General features: G+C 53.8%; 1 long non-coding RNA gene across 1 annotated transcript in view; it reads left to right on the forward strand.

Moving 5' to 3' along the window:
- Positions 1–14352, forward strand: part of LOC141053950 (uncharacterized) — a 60160-nt gene that overhangs the window by 37193 nt on the left and 8615 nt on the right. The window lies entirely within an intron of this gene.

Raw genomic sequence — 14352 nt, forward strand, 5'->3', positions numbered from 1 at the left:
TGCTCAGTGCTGGAGGATGGCAGACAGCGGGGTCCTGGAGAGGCTGCTTAGTGCTGGAGGATGGCAGACAGCGGGGTCCTGGAGAGGCTGCTTAGTGCCGGAGGACGGCAGACAGCGGGGTCCTGGAGAGGCTGCTTAGTGCTGGAGGACGGCAGACAGCGGGGTCCTGGAGAGGCTGCTTAGTGCTGGAGGACGGTAGACAGCGGGGTCCTGGAGAGGCTGCTTAGTGCTGGAGGACGGCAGACAGCGGGGTCCTGGAGAGGCTGCTTAGTGCTGGAGGACGGTAGACAGCGGGGTCCTGGAGAGGCTGCTTAGTGCTGGAGGACGGCAGACAGCGGGGTCCTGGAGAGGCTGCTTAGTGCTGGAGGACGGCAGACAGCGGGGTCCTGGAGAGGCTGCTTAGTGCTGGAGGACGGCAGACAGCAGGGTCCTGGAGAGGCTGCTTAGTGCTGGAGGACGGTAGATAGCGGGGTCCTGGAGAGGCTGCTTAGTGCTGGAGGACGGTAGACAGCGGGGTCCTGGAGAGGCTGCTTAGTGCCGGAGGACAGCAGACAGCGGGGTCCTGGAGAGGCTGCTTAGTGCTGGAGGACGGTAGACAGCGAGGTCCTGGAGAGGCTGCTTAGTGCCGGAGGACGGCAGACAGCAGGGTCCTGGAGAGGCTGCTTAGTGCTGGAGGACGGCAGACAGCAGGGTCCTGGAGAGGCTGCTTAGTGCTGGAGGACGGTAGACAGCGGGGTCCTGGAGAGGCTGCTTAGTGCTGGAGGACGGTAGACAGCGGGGTCCTGGAGAGGCTGCTTAGTGCCGGAGGACGGTAGACAGCGGGGTCCTGGAGAGGCTGCTTAGTGCTGGAGGACGGTAGACAGCGGGGTCCTGGAGAGGCTGCTTAGTGCTGGAGGACGGCAGACAGCGGGGTCCTGGAGAGGCTGCTTAGTGCTGGAGGACGGCAGACAGCGGGGTCCTGGAGAGGCTGCTTAGTGCTGTAGTACAGCAGACAGCGGGGTCCTGGAGAGGCTGCTTAGTGTCGGAGGTCGGCAGACAGCGGGGTCATGGAGAGGCTGCTTAGTACTGGAGGACGGTAGACAGCGGGGTCCTGGAGAGGCTGCTTAGTGTCGGAGGTCAGCAGACAGCGGGGTCCTGGAGAGGCTGCTTAGTGCTGGAGGACGGTAGACAGCGGGGTCCTGGAGAGGCTGCTTAGTGCCGGAGGACGGCAGACAGCGGGGTCCTGAAGAGGCTGCTTAGTGCCGGAGGACGGCAGACAGCGGGGTCCCGGAGAGGCTGCTTAGTGCTGGAGGATGGCAGACAGCCGGGTCCTGGAGAGGCTGCTTAGTGTCGGAGGTCGGCAGACAGCGCGGTCCTGGAGAGGCTGCTTAGTGCTGGAGGACGGCAGACAGCGGGGTCCTGGAGAGGCTGCTTAGTGCTGGAGGACGGCAGACAGCGGGGTCCTGGAGAGGCTGCTTAGTGCCGGAGGACGGCAGACAGCGGGATCCTGGAGAGGCTGCTTAGTGCTGGAGGACGGCAGACAGCAGGATCCTGGAGAGGCTGCTTAGTGCCGGAGGACGGCAGACAGCAGGATCCTGGAGAGGCTGCTTAGTGCTGGAGGACGGTAGACAGCGGGGTCCTGGAGAGGCTGCTTAGTGCTGGAGGACGGCAGACAGCGGGGTCCTGGAGAGGCTGCTTAGTGCCGGAGGACGGCAGACAGCGGGATCCTGGAGAGGCTGCTTAGTGCTGGAGGACGGCAGACAGCAGGATCCTGGAGAGGCTGCTTAGTGCCGGAGGACGGCAGACAGCAGGATCCTGGAGAGGCTGCTTAGTGCTGGAGGACGGTAGACAGCGGGGTCCTGGAGAGGCTGCTTAGTGCTGTAGGACGGCAGGCAGCGGGGTCCTGGAGAGGCTGCTTAGTGCTGGAGGACGGCAGACAGCGGGGTCCTGGAGAGGCTGCTTAGTGCTGGAGGATGGCAGACAGCGGGGTCCTGGAGAGGCTGCTTAGTGCTGGAGGACGGCAGACAGCGGGGTCCTGGAGAGGCTGCTTAGTGCTGGAGGACGGCAGACAGCAGGATCCTGGAGAGGCTGCTTAGTGCTGGAGGACGGCAGACAGCGGGATCCTGGAGAGGCTGCTTAGTGCTGGAGGACGGCAGACAGCGGGGTCCTGGAGAGGCTGCTTAGTGCTGGAGGACGGCAGACAGTGGGGTCCTGGAGAGGCTGCTTAGTGCTGGAGGACGGCAGACAGCAGGATCCTGGAGAGGCTGCTTAGTGCTGGAGGACGGTAGACAGCGGGGTCCTGGAGAGGCTGCTTAGTGCTGGAGGACGGCAGACAGCGGGATCCTGGAGAGGCTGCTTAGTGCTGGAGGACGGCAGACAGTGGGGTCCTGGAGAGGCTGCTTAGTGCTGGAGGACGGCAGACAGCAGGATCCTGGAGAGGCTGCTTAGTGCTGGAGGACGGTAGACAGCGGGGTCCTGGAGAGGCTGCTTAGTGCTGGAGGACGGCAGACAGCGGGATCCTGGAGAGGCTGCTTAGTGCTGGAGGACGGCAGACAGCGGGGTCCTGGAGAGGCTGCTTAGTGCTGGAGGACGGCAGACAGTGGGGTCCTGGAGAGGCTGCTTAGTGCTGGAGGACGGCAGACAGCAGGATCCTGGAGAGGCTGCTTAGTGCTGGAGGACGGTAGACAGCGGGGTCCTGGAGAGGCTGCTTAGTGCTGGAGGACGGCAGACAGCGGGATCCTGGAGAGGCTGCTTAGTGCTGGAGGACGGCAGACAGCGGGATCCTGGAGAGGCTGCTTAGTGCTGGAGGACGGCAGACAGCGGGGTCCTGGAGAGGCTGCTTAGTGCTGGAGGACGACAGACAGTGGCAGTGACTGCTCCTGAGTCCAGAGAAACCTCCTGAAGATTGGAGGGACGCTCCTCCTCTTGATTGACTCTTGACAGCTGCACAGGAATGGAGTCATATAGAGTATCCTGACAGCCACTGAGGACGATGAGGGTGATGGTGCAGCTGTCTGGATCCGTCAGGTGGGGGCAGGGGGGATATTGTCAGTTGTGTGCAGGGGGCGAGAAATTAGGAGAGAAGGATCCCTTGTGACATGGAGACCATCCTCGACCAGAAGTCACCGGTCCCCCAGTACAACAGAGAAAGGACACCGGCCCCCCTAGTACTATAGAGAGCGGTCACCTGCCCCCCATACAATAGAGAGAGGTCACCAGCCCTCCAGTACTATAGAGACAGGTCACCAGCCCCCCAGTACTATAGAGAGAGGTCACCTGCCCCCCATACAATAGAGAGAGGTCACCAGCCCTCCAGTACTATAGAGACAGGTCACCTTCCCCCCAGTACTATAGAGAGAGGTCACCTGCCCTCCGTACTACAGAGAGAGGTCACCAGCCCCCCAGTAATATAGAGAGAGGTCACCAACCCCCCAGTAATATAAAGAGAGGTCACCTGCCCCCCAGTACTATAGAGAGAGGTCACCTGCCCTCCGTACTATAGAGAGAGGTCACCTGACCCCCTGTACTATAGAAAGAGGTCACCTGCCCTCCGTACTATAGAGAGTGGTCACCAGCCCCCCAGTACTATAGAGAGAGGTCACCTGTCCCCCAGTACTATAGAGAGAGGTCAACTGCCCTCCGTACTATAGAGAGAGGTCACCAGCCCCCCAGTACTATAGAGAGAGGTCACCTGCCCTTCAGAACTATAGAGAGAGGTCACCTGCTGCCCAGTACTATAGAGAGAGGTCAACTGCCCTCCGTACTATAGAGAGAGGTCACCAGCCCCCCAGTACTATAGAGAGAGGTCACCTGCCCTCTGTACTATAGAGAGAGGTCACCTGCTGCCCAGTACTATAGAGCGGTCACCAGCTCCCCAGTACTATAGAGAGAGGTCACCCCCCAGTACCACCCATGGGCGAAAGATTCTCAGTGGGCCCCTTTAACACATACCACAATCCATGAGGCACAGATATGGCAGAGAAATCTAGGTATAGCACAATGCCAAAGATTTCACTTACTTATACTGTATTACATGAGTGACATCTATTGTAAATTATACAATCGCTCAGAAACCAGGCAGTATAGTCCTCCATACAGAATAATGAGCCCCATATAATGCTCCATACAGAATAATGAGCCCCATATATTGCTCCATACAGAATAATGTGTCACATATATTGCTCCATACAGTATTATGGGCACCACATAGCTCTCCATACAGAATAATGATTCACATATTAACATAGAAACATAGCAAGGCCGAAAAAAGAAATTTTTTTCAGCCTACATTCTGTCAGAATAAATCCCCAGATCTAAGTCCTTCTAAAGAACCTAATAACTGTAAGATACAATATTGTTGCGCTCCAGGAAGACATCCAGGCCTCTCGTGAACCCCTCGGCTGAGTTCGCCATCGCCACCTCCTCAGGCAGGGAATTCCAGATTCTCACTGCCCTAACAGTAAAGAATCCTCTTCTATGTTGGTGGAGAAATCTTCTCTCCTCCAGACGCAGAGAATGCCCCCTTGTGACCGTCACCTTCCTTGGTATAAACAGATCCTCAGAGAGATATTTGTATTGTCCTCTTATCTACTTATGCATGGTTATTAGATCGCCCCTCAGTCGTCTTTTTTCTAGAGTAAATAATCCTAATTTTGCTAATCTCTCTGGGTATTGTAGTTCCCCCATCACCTTTATTAATTTTGTTGCCCTTCTTTGTGTGGCGCCCCTGAGGCTCAGTCGCCACAGAGGTACTGCACCTCCTCCTGAGTGTGATATCCCACCATCCAGGTAAGGTGGAGACTTCTGACCACGCTCCAACACCTGCACCCCACGCCACAAAGTAGTGTAGCAAAGCACCCATTGGTGGCTCCCTGCTTGGAACACGAAACGTGCTGGGAGGTGGGTGGAGTTAGATGACATTTCAAGGAGCGGGAAGAGTTTAAGGCAGTCAGTAGTTGGAAGGAGAGAGAAGAAGATCCCTAGAAAGAGGGATAGATGGATGGAAGTGCTGCAGCAGATCCCAGTGACCTGGGTCTGCTGGCACGGGAAAGGGAGAACGAGAGCAACATAGACTGACAGCCTGACTCTCCATAGAAAGCAAGGATTAGCACGGAATGTGAGGAGTAAAAGTGAACAGAGGACGTGGGTGAGAAGAGAACCCTTCCTAGAAGTTCTAAGCTCAAGGCCGGGGTCCGGTCCCCGAGGTTCTACGGATACTAATGGTCCTGCAGCAGACACCGGAGGAATAGGAAGCTGTAAATGCTTTATTCCCACACAAGACTTGGGGACACAACAGCAACATATTAGTGAGCCGGGACTCAGCAGCAAGGAGTCCCCGAAGCAGGCTACAGCTGTCTGCCGTACAAGTAGAGTTCATAGGAACATCAGACAAGAGGAACTCCAGTGTAACTCAGTACTATGAGTACTTCATCTAAAGGCGCTATAAGAGGAGACGATCAGAGAGGCACAAGTTGGCGGAGTGTTGGAAAGGAGTATTCCATCTGGTCTGGGGGGGGTTGACTGAGTCCCAGACCCGGAGGACACGGCACGGAAGTGGGCACCTGTTTGTACAACAGACTGTGAGTAAAGCTTTGGAACTACATGCCCTGGTGTCCTCCACTTATTCATGCGTCAACCTGCCCGGCACTGCTACATCCCCTGCGCCTGACACTACACCATCTAAGTGTCACCATATCTACTCTGCCCTGGGACAACAGCCCTGCCTGTGGAGGGCTATACCATCACTGCTGCACCACACCATCTGTCCCAGAGGATCTGTCTGCAGCGTCGGCCTAACATCTACATTGCCGAAAACCACAGATGGTGTCACGACTTATTCATTCACACTAAACATTTACAATGGGAGCCCAGGGCCACGGGCCGGATCACAGCTACCGTGACAACTCCCATTGAGATCCACCGGGCCCGGTACCGAGTACCCCACAGCCCTGGGTGTGAGGGTGACCCATTTGTACCCAGTCTAGTTCCATTATATCCTTCCTGAGCACCGGTGCCCAAAACTGCACACAGTACTCCCAGTGCGGTGTAACCACGGATTTGTACAGAGGCAGTATAATGCTCTCATCATGTGTATCCAGACCTCTTTTAATGCCCCCCATGATCCTGTTTGCCTTGGCAGCCGCTGCCTGGCACTGGCTGCTAAAGGTAAGTTTATCATTAACTAGGATCCCCAAATCCTTCTCCATGTCAGATTTACCCAGTGGTTTCCCGTTCAGTGAGTAATGGTGATATTGATTCCTTCTTCCCATGTGTATAACCTTACATTTATCATTGTTAAACTGCATCTGCCACCTTTCGGCCCAAGTTCCCAACTTATCTAGATCCATCTGTAGCAGAATACTATCTTCTCTTGTATTGACTGCTTTACATAGTTTTGTATCATATGCAAATATCGATATTTTACTGTGCAAACCTTCTACCAGATTGTTAATAAATATGTTGAAGAGAAGAGGTCCCAACACCGACCCCTGCGGTCCCTACTGGTCACAGCGACCCAGTTAGAGAATATACCATTTAAAATCCCCCTCTGCTTTCTATCACTCAGCCAGTTACTTACCCATTTACACACATTTTCCCCCAGACCCAGCACTCTCATTTTGTGTACCAGCCTCTTGTGTGGCACGGTAACAAACGCTTTGGAAAAATCAAGATATGGGGAGTGGCTTAGGCAGCTGATGGAGTAGGTCACGCTGTCTGAGGGCTCTGAGGACTCCTCAATTAATTTTATGATAAAACCCGCTATTTAGCATATTTTTGGTGCCAAAACATTGGAGACTGTTCATAAGTGCATTACGGTCAACTTTTCTGTCAGTTTTCTGTCATAAAATCTTTTTTGGACCAATTTGGTCATTTTTCATTTGAGGCCTGTCACAATCTGACTGGACTGAAGCCTTGAGGCATTCACGCCTCGCCTATGCAATGTTTCCCCGCAACACCTTTGGACCCACACGATCGGTCCCAATGCCTCCTACAAACTCGGTATCTCCACCAATTGTCCTCATTTTATTTTATTTCAGGTTAAGACTCCATTTTGGTTAATTACCAGAAGTGACCCCGGACAGTATCTGGTCACCGTCTGACGCCGATTAGGGATGAGTGAGTATACGCGTTAGGATTCGGTATTCAGCGAGTAATGCGGTACTCGAATCCTGGCGAGTATTTTACTACTCGCCTCGCAATATTCGGCACAGCCTGCACAGTCCTCGCACAGCCCAGCACAGTCCCCGCACAGCCCAGCACAGTCCCCGCACAGCCCAGCACAGTCACCGCACATCCCAGCACAGTCCCCGCACAGCCCAGCAGTCCCCGCACAGCCCAGCACAGTCTCGCCCAGCACAGTCCCTACACTGTACCCGCACAGCCCAGCATAGTCCCCGCACAGTCCCCACACAGGCCAGCACAGTCCCGCACAGGCCAGCACAGTCCCACACAGCCCAGCATAGTCCCACACAGCCCAGCATAGTCCCCACACAGTACCTGCAAAGCCCAGCACAGTCCCACACATTACCTGCACAGCCCAGCACAGTCCTGCATAGCCCAGCACAGGCCAGCACAGTCCCACACAGCCCGGCATAGTCCCACACAGTCCAGCACAGTCCTGCACAGCCCGGCACAGTCCCCGCACAGTACTTGCGCAGCCCAGCACAGGCCCGCACAGTCCCGTACAGGCCAGCACAGTCCCACACAGCCCGGCATAGTCCCTGCACAGTACCTGCAAAGCACAGCATAGTCCCGCACAGCCCAGCACAGTCCTGCACAGGCCAGCACAGTCCCGCACAGCCCGGCACAGTCCCCGCACAGTACTTGCACAGCCCAGCACAGGCCCGCACAGTCCCATACAGGCCAGCACAGTCCCACACAGCCCGGCATAGTCCCCGCACAGTACCTGCAAAGCACAGCATAGTCCCGCACAGCCCAGCACAGTCCTGCACAGGCCAGCACAGTCCCACACAGGCCAGCACAGTCCCGCACAGCCCGGCACAGTCCCCGCACAGTACTTGCACAGCCCAGCACAGACCCGCACAGTCCCGTACAGGCCAGCACAGTAACACACAGCCCGGCATAGTCCCCGCACAGTACCTGCAAAGCCCAGCATAGTCCCGCACAGCCCGGCACAGTCTTCGCACAGGCCAGCACAGTCCCACACAGCCCGGCACAGTCTTCGCACAGGCCAGCACAGTCCCCGAACAGCTCGGCACAGTCTTTGCACAGGCCAGCTGTCATGTCGGATACTGTTCGCACCAGGGTGTCCGGCAGACAGCGGTAATACCCCATCCTACCACATGGTTCTCAGCGGCGCTGGTTGGTCTTCTGATCCGGCTTGGATTGGGTTAACCAGGTTGTCATTCTGGCTGAGGGTTTAGCCACGCCCTCTGTCTTTAAATTGTCCTGTGTGACTATGGGCGTCGCCGACTATAGCTCTTGCTTTGTGCTAAGCGATACCGGTCTGGAGTGGTGGTCTAAGGAGCATACGGTTTCTGGTGTAGTATATTCCGTTGTTGCCATTTTGCCCCCCTGTGTTGTATCATTTGGTTGCCCTTGCACATTATTGTATTCTCTTGTGTGTACGCGGTGTGGTGCATTTCCGTTATCCCTGTCCATACTTATTTGTGGGGTCTGGTGTTTGGTCTCCTCATTGGGTGGAGGGTGGTGGGTTCAGCTTAGGGCTGGACAGGTGACAAGGGCAGGGTGGAGGCCCAGGCAGGCACACCTTCAGTGTAAACCATGGGTTGAGGGACATACAGGGTTTCCCCTAGTCTGAGGGACACCACAGGGGCCCTGGGGTTTCAGCCTAAAGTTACCTAGGCTTCCCATGACATTATAGTCGGCCCAAAAAGAGAAAAAAAAAAATATTAGGAATTATTTACCATGGATCCTATAGTCTCCATAACCAAGCAGCTGGAGGCTCTGTCCATACAGGTCACTGAACTGAGGGGGGCGCTCCAGCAACAAGGCCTCTCAGTTCCTCCTGTGCAAACTGAGGCAGCAGTCAGGGCAGCTGAACCTAAGTTACCTCTCCCTGAACGATTTTCTGGTGATCGCTGTAAGTTCGTTGTATTTCGTGAATCCTGCAAATTGTATTTTCGCATGCGTCCTCTCTCCTCAGGAAATGAGGCTCAGCGTGTGGGCTTGTAATTTCCTTGCTGAGTGGTGACCCACAAGCATGGGCGTTTTCACTACCTTCTGATTCAACTGCATTTGAGTCCATAGACTTTTTTTTTTTCTGCTATTGGTTTAATCTATGACGATCCTGACAGACTGGCGTTAGCAGAGTCTAAAATACGCTCTCTGCTCCAGGGTGAGCGACTGGCGGAGGATTATTGTACGGAATTTCGTCGCTGGGCTGTGGACACACAATGGAATGACCCTGCACTAAGGAGTTAATTTTTTCATGGGGTTTCTGAAAGGGTAAAACAAACTCTGCTAATGTATGAGACTCCCGCCTCTCTGGAGGCTGCTATGGTGCTTGTAGTACGCATTGATCGCCGCTTTCGTCAGAGGTCGCAGGAGACATTGCCTGTGGGGGGGGGCAGTCTCTGGTGAGGTCGCCTCAGGTGAATCCGTGGAACCTATGCAGATCGCTGGTATATCACATAGACATAATAACAAGCATAAATGTCCCTTGCCCAGAAAGCAAGGGGTCTGTTTTTTTTGTGGCAAAAAAGGACATTTTATTAATGCTTGCCCCCTGGTACCTAAGAAAGAAGTGGCGGCGGAAAACTGCTAGGCTCAGAGGGTTTGGAGGAGTCTAGTCTGAGCCTTTGCATATCCTCCGTGGTGGTCTCCGAGTGTATGCTCCCTGCCAAGGTAGTTATCGGGGGCCAAGAGCTGTCGATTACTGTATTTGTAGATAGTGGTTCAGCCGCTAATCTCATTGATGAAAAGTTTGCGCGTACTGCGGGATTTAAGGTGGAGACGCTGCCTAATCCTATCCGGGTGGTTACCATCAATGACTCCCCTCTCTCACAAGGGGAGATTAAAGAGTTTGTGGCTGATGTAAAACTCCACATTGGGGTCCTACACTCTGAGCGTGTAACATGTAAGGTGCTCAGTAATTTACCTGCTCAGGTAGTTCTGGGGTTTCCATGGTTGTCTATGCACAATCCGGTGATTGATTGGAAAACCCAGGACATAATTCAGTGGAGCAGATACTGCCAGGAGAGTTGTCTGGCCACGTGTATCTCCGCTGTGACTCCCAGCATCCCGGAGCCACTGCTGGACTTTGCTGATGTATTTTCTGAAAGAGGTTGTTCAGAGCTGCCACCGCACCGACCCTATGACTGTGCTATTAGGTTAAAACCGGGGGCCAAGTTACCAAAAGCCAGGATGTTTAATATCTCAGGTCCTGAGAGGCAAGCTCTCAAAGAATACATTGCAGAAAGTCTAAGCAAAGGGTACATCAGGCCTTCATCATCTCCATTGGCGGCGGGGTTCTTCTTTGTCAAGAGGAAAGATGGCGGATTACGCCCGTGTCTGGATTTCAGGGAACTCAACCAGATTACGGTTTGTGACCCCTACCCGATGCCACTGATACCCGATTTGTTCAACCAGGTGTCTGGTGCCAAATGGTTTTCCAAACTTGACCTCAGGGGGGCGTACAATCTCATAAGAGTCCGTCAAGGGGATGAATGGAAGACGGCATTTAATACCCCTGAGGGTCATTTTGAGAATTTGGTGATGCCATTTGGGTTGACGGGCGCGCCAGCAGTATTTCAACATTTCATAAATGATGTCTTTTCTCATCTCTTGGCGAAATTTGTTATCATATACCTTGACATTCTTATTTACTCACGCGACCGTGATGCACACATAGAGCATGTTAGGCAGGTGTTGCAGTTGCTCAGGGAGAACAAGCTCTATGCCAAGCTTGAGAAATGTGTATTTGTCGTCCAAGAATAACCTTTTTTGGGTTATGTAATTTCCGCCTCAGGGTTTAAAATGGACACCGCTAAGGTGCAAGCGGTGCTGCAGTGGGATCGGCCTGATAATCTCAAGGCGCTTCAGCGATTCCTGGGCTTTTCAAACTATTATAGGAAATTTATTAAGAATTTTTCTATGATTGCTAAGCCGCTCACCGACATGACTAAAAAAGGTACCAATTTTTCTGTCTGGTCTGAGGCTGCTGTGCGCGCGTTTGAATTCCTCAAAAACAGTTTTGCTTCAGCTCCCATCCTGGTTCAGCCTGATGTCTCCCTACCATTTACCGTGGAGGTGGATGCAACTGAGGTTGGAGTGGGGGTGGTACTGTCTCAGGGTCCATCCTTGGGCGAATTGCATCCGTGTGCCTACTTCTCCAAGAAACTGTCGCCGGCCGAGCGTAATTACGATATTGGTAACAGGGAATTGTTGGCCATCAAGTTGGCATTTGAGGAATGGCGACACTTCTTGGAGGGGGCTGTCCATCAGATTACTGTTATAACAGACCATAAGAATCTGCTTTATTTAGAGTCTGCTAAACGCCTGTCCCCCAGACAGGCTCGCTGGGCGTTATTCTTCACCCGGTTCAATTTTTTTGTGACATACCGACCAGGTTCTAAGAATACTAAGGCGGACGCCTTGTCCAGATGTTTTCCGGGTGGAGAGCCACGTGAGGATCCGGTGCCTATCCTCCAAAAGGGAGTTGCGGTCTCGGCTCTCACGACAGAGGTTGAGGCAGAGATTGCTGATGCTCAGGAGGAGGTACCGCCGGATCTGCTTCCTAATAAATCATTTGTGCCAATACACCTACGCTTAAAAGTGTTAGGGGAACATCACGATACTGTCCTGGCGGGTCACCCAGGAGTTAAGGGCACTCTGGAACTTGTATCACGTTGTTTTTGGTGGCCCAAAATCCGGCAGGACGTGGCCTCATATGTGTCAGCCTGTACCACGTGCGCACGGGCCAAGACACCACGCTCCCGTCCTGCTGGCACATTGCATCCTCTCCTTGTGCCCAGTAAGCCATGGACTGAGATTTCCATGGATTTCATTACGGATTTGCCCTCCTCGGCTGGGAATACGGTCATTCTGGTAATAGTTGATCGGTTCTCTAAAATGTCGCATTTCATTGCTTTGCCATCTTTGCCCAATGCGAAGACCCTTGCTCAGGTATTTATTCGCGAGGTGGTCAGACTTCATGGTGTCCCGTCTGACATTGTATCTGATAGAGGTACACAATTTGTGGCAAAATTTTGGAGAGCTTTTTGTTCACGCCTAGGGATTAAATTGTCTCATTCATTGGCTTTCCATCCTCAGTCGAATGGGCAGACTGAGCGTATGAACCAAAACCTGGAACAATACTTACGCTGTTTTGTGTCTGACAATCAGGAAGAGTGGTCGGCGTTTCTTCCTCTGGCTGAATTCGCGATAAACAATCATTATCAGGAATCGTCTGGGGAATCTCCTTTCTTTTGTGTTTATGGTCAACATCCCCAATTCTGTACCTTGCGCCAAGGGAGCTCTGCGGGCGTCCCTGAGGAGGACCAGTTGGGAGCACAATTGTCATCCGTTTGGAGGAGAGTAAAGCAGCGCTTGCTGAATGTAGGTTATAGGTATAAACGTGTGGCTGACGGTAGACGTGTGCCTGGTCCGGACCTGTGTGTGGGTGATTGGGTGTGGTTGTCTACAAGGAACATCAAATTCAAAATACCATCGCTTAAGTTGGGGCCCAGGTTCATTGGTCCATTTAGGATCTCCGCAATTATCAACCCTGTGGCATTTCGTTTAGAGTTACCTGCCGTATACAAGATACATAATGTGTTTCACAAGGCGTTACTTAAGAAAGTCGTGGGTGCTGTTGATGTTTCTCCTGTGCCACCACCTCCCGTCTTGGTGGATGGCACGTTGGAGTTTGAGGTGTCCAAGGTGGTTGACTCTCGGGTAGTGCGTCGCACTCTACAGTACCTGGTCCACTGGCGTGGCTATGGTCCTGAGGACAGGACTTGGGTGCCGGCCTCGGACATACATGCGGACCGACTGATTACAGTGTTTCATCGCTGCCATCCGGACAAGCCGGGTCCTCGACATTGTGAGGTTCCTGGGGTCCCTCTTAGAAGACGAGGTACTGTCATGTCGGACACTGTTCGCACCAGGGTGTCCGGCAGACAGCGGTAATACCCCATCCTACCACATGGTTCTCAGCGGCGCTGGTTGGTCTTCTGATCCGGCTTGGATTGGGTTAACCAGGTTGTCATTCTGGCTGAGGGCTTAGCCACGCCCTCTGTCTTTAAATTGCCCTGTGTGACTATGGGCGTCGCCGACTATAGCTCTTGCCTTGTGCTAAGCGATACCGGTCTGGAGTGGTGGTCTAAGGAGCATACGGTTGCTGGTGTAGTATATTCCATTGTTGCCATTTTGCCTCCCTGTGTTGTATTATTTGGTTGTCCTTGCACATTACTGTATTCCCCTGTGTGTACGCGGTGTGGTGCATTTCCATTATCCCTGTCCATACTTATTTGTGGGGTCTGGTGTTTGGTCTCCTCACTGGGTGGAGGGTGGTGGGTTCAGCTTAGGGCTGGACCGGAGACAAGGACAGGGTGGAGGCCCAGGCAGGCACACCTTCAGTGTAAACCCTGGGTTGAGGGACAGACAGGGTTTCCCCTAGTCTGAGGGACACCGCAGGGGCCCCGGGGTTTCAGCCTAAGTTACCTAGGCTTCCCATGACACTGACAGGCCGAGCAGCGGACGCCTCTCGCACAGTACCTGATGAGGACTGTATGGACTATGAGCAGATCAAAGAAGTGATCTTGGCCCGGTATGCGCTGACACCAGAGGCCTATCGCCAAAAGTTCCGCGGACTTATAAAACGCGTAACCGATACCCATGCTGAATGGGCCTGTAAATTACGGCGGTCACTGCTACAGTGGGTACAAGGGAGCCAAGCAACCACTAAGGAGGACGTCCTCCAGCTCTTCCTGTTAGAACGATTCTTTAATGGACTAAACCCCGAGACACAGGAATGGCTTCAGGACAGGCGGCCAACGACTCTTGAGGAAGCCGCTCGTCTGGCCGATGAACATCATGATGCCAGGAGGCCGCAGTTCTCCGGATCAAAGGTGGTCACTAGGGGCCCGCCCATGGACCTGGAGGGCCCCAAAACACCGAAGATTGTAGGGGGACCAGCTAGAAACCCGGCCTACCACAGTCCCCCTGGGGCGCGATACCACACCTGCCATCAGCTGGGCCACCTGCACAGACAATGCCCCAACCGGACTCAGCATACCCAGTGGCCAAAGGCGGGAACAGCTACCTTCAGCCAGGCTGCTGTACACTGCTACCAAGGCGAAGCTGACCCGGCATTGGGGGCTACGACTAACCAAGGGGTGGAAGAGATGGAGGAAGTGCTGCATGAAGTAGACCCCGTGCAGGCAGCCC

The sequence above is a fragment of the Dendrobates tinctorius genome, unplaced genomic scaffold (genome assembly GCF_039654945.1).
Source record: "Dendrobates tinctorius isolate UK_male_01 unplaced genomic scaffold, ASM3965494v1 ptg000173l, whole genome shotgun sequence".
NCBI lineage: Eukaryota > Metazoa > Chordata > Amphibia > Anura > Dendrobatidae > Dendrobates > Dendrobates tinctorius.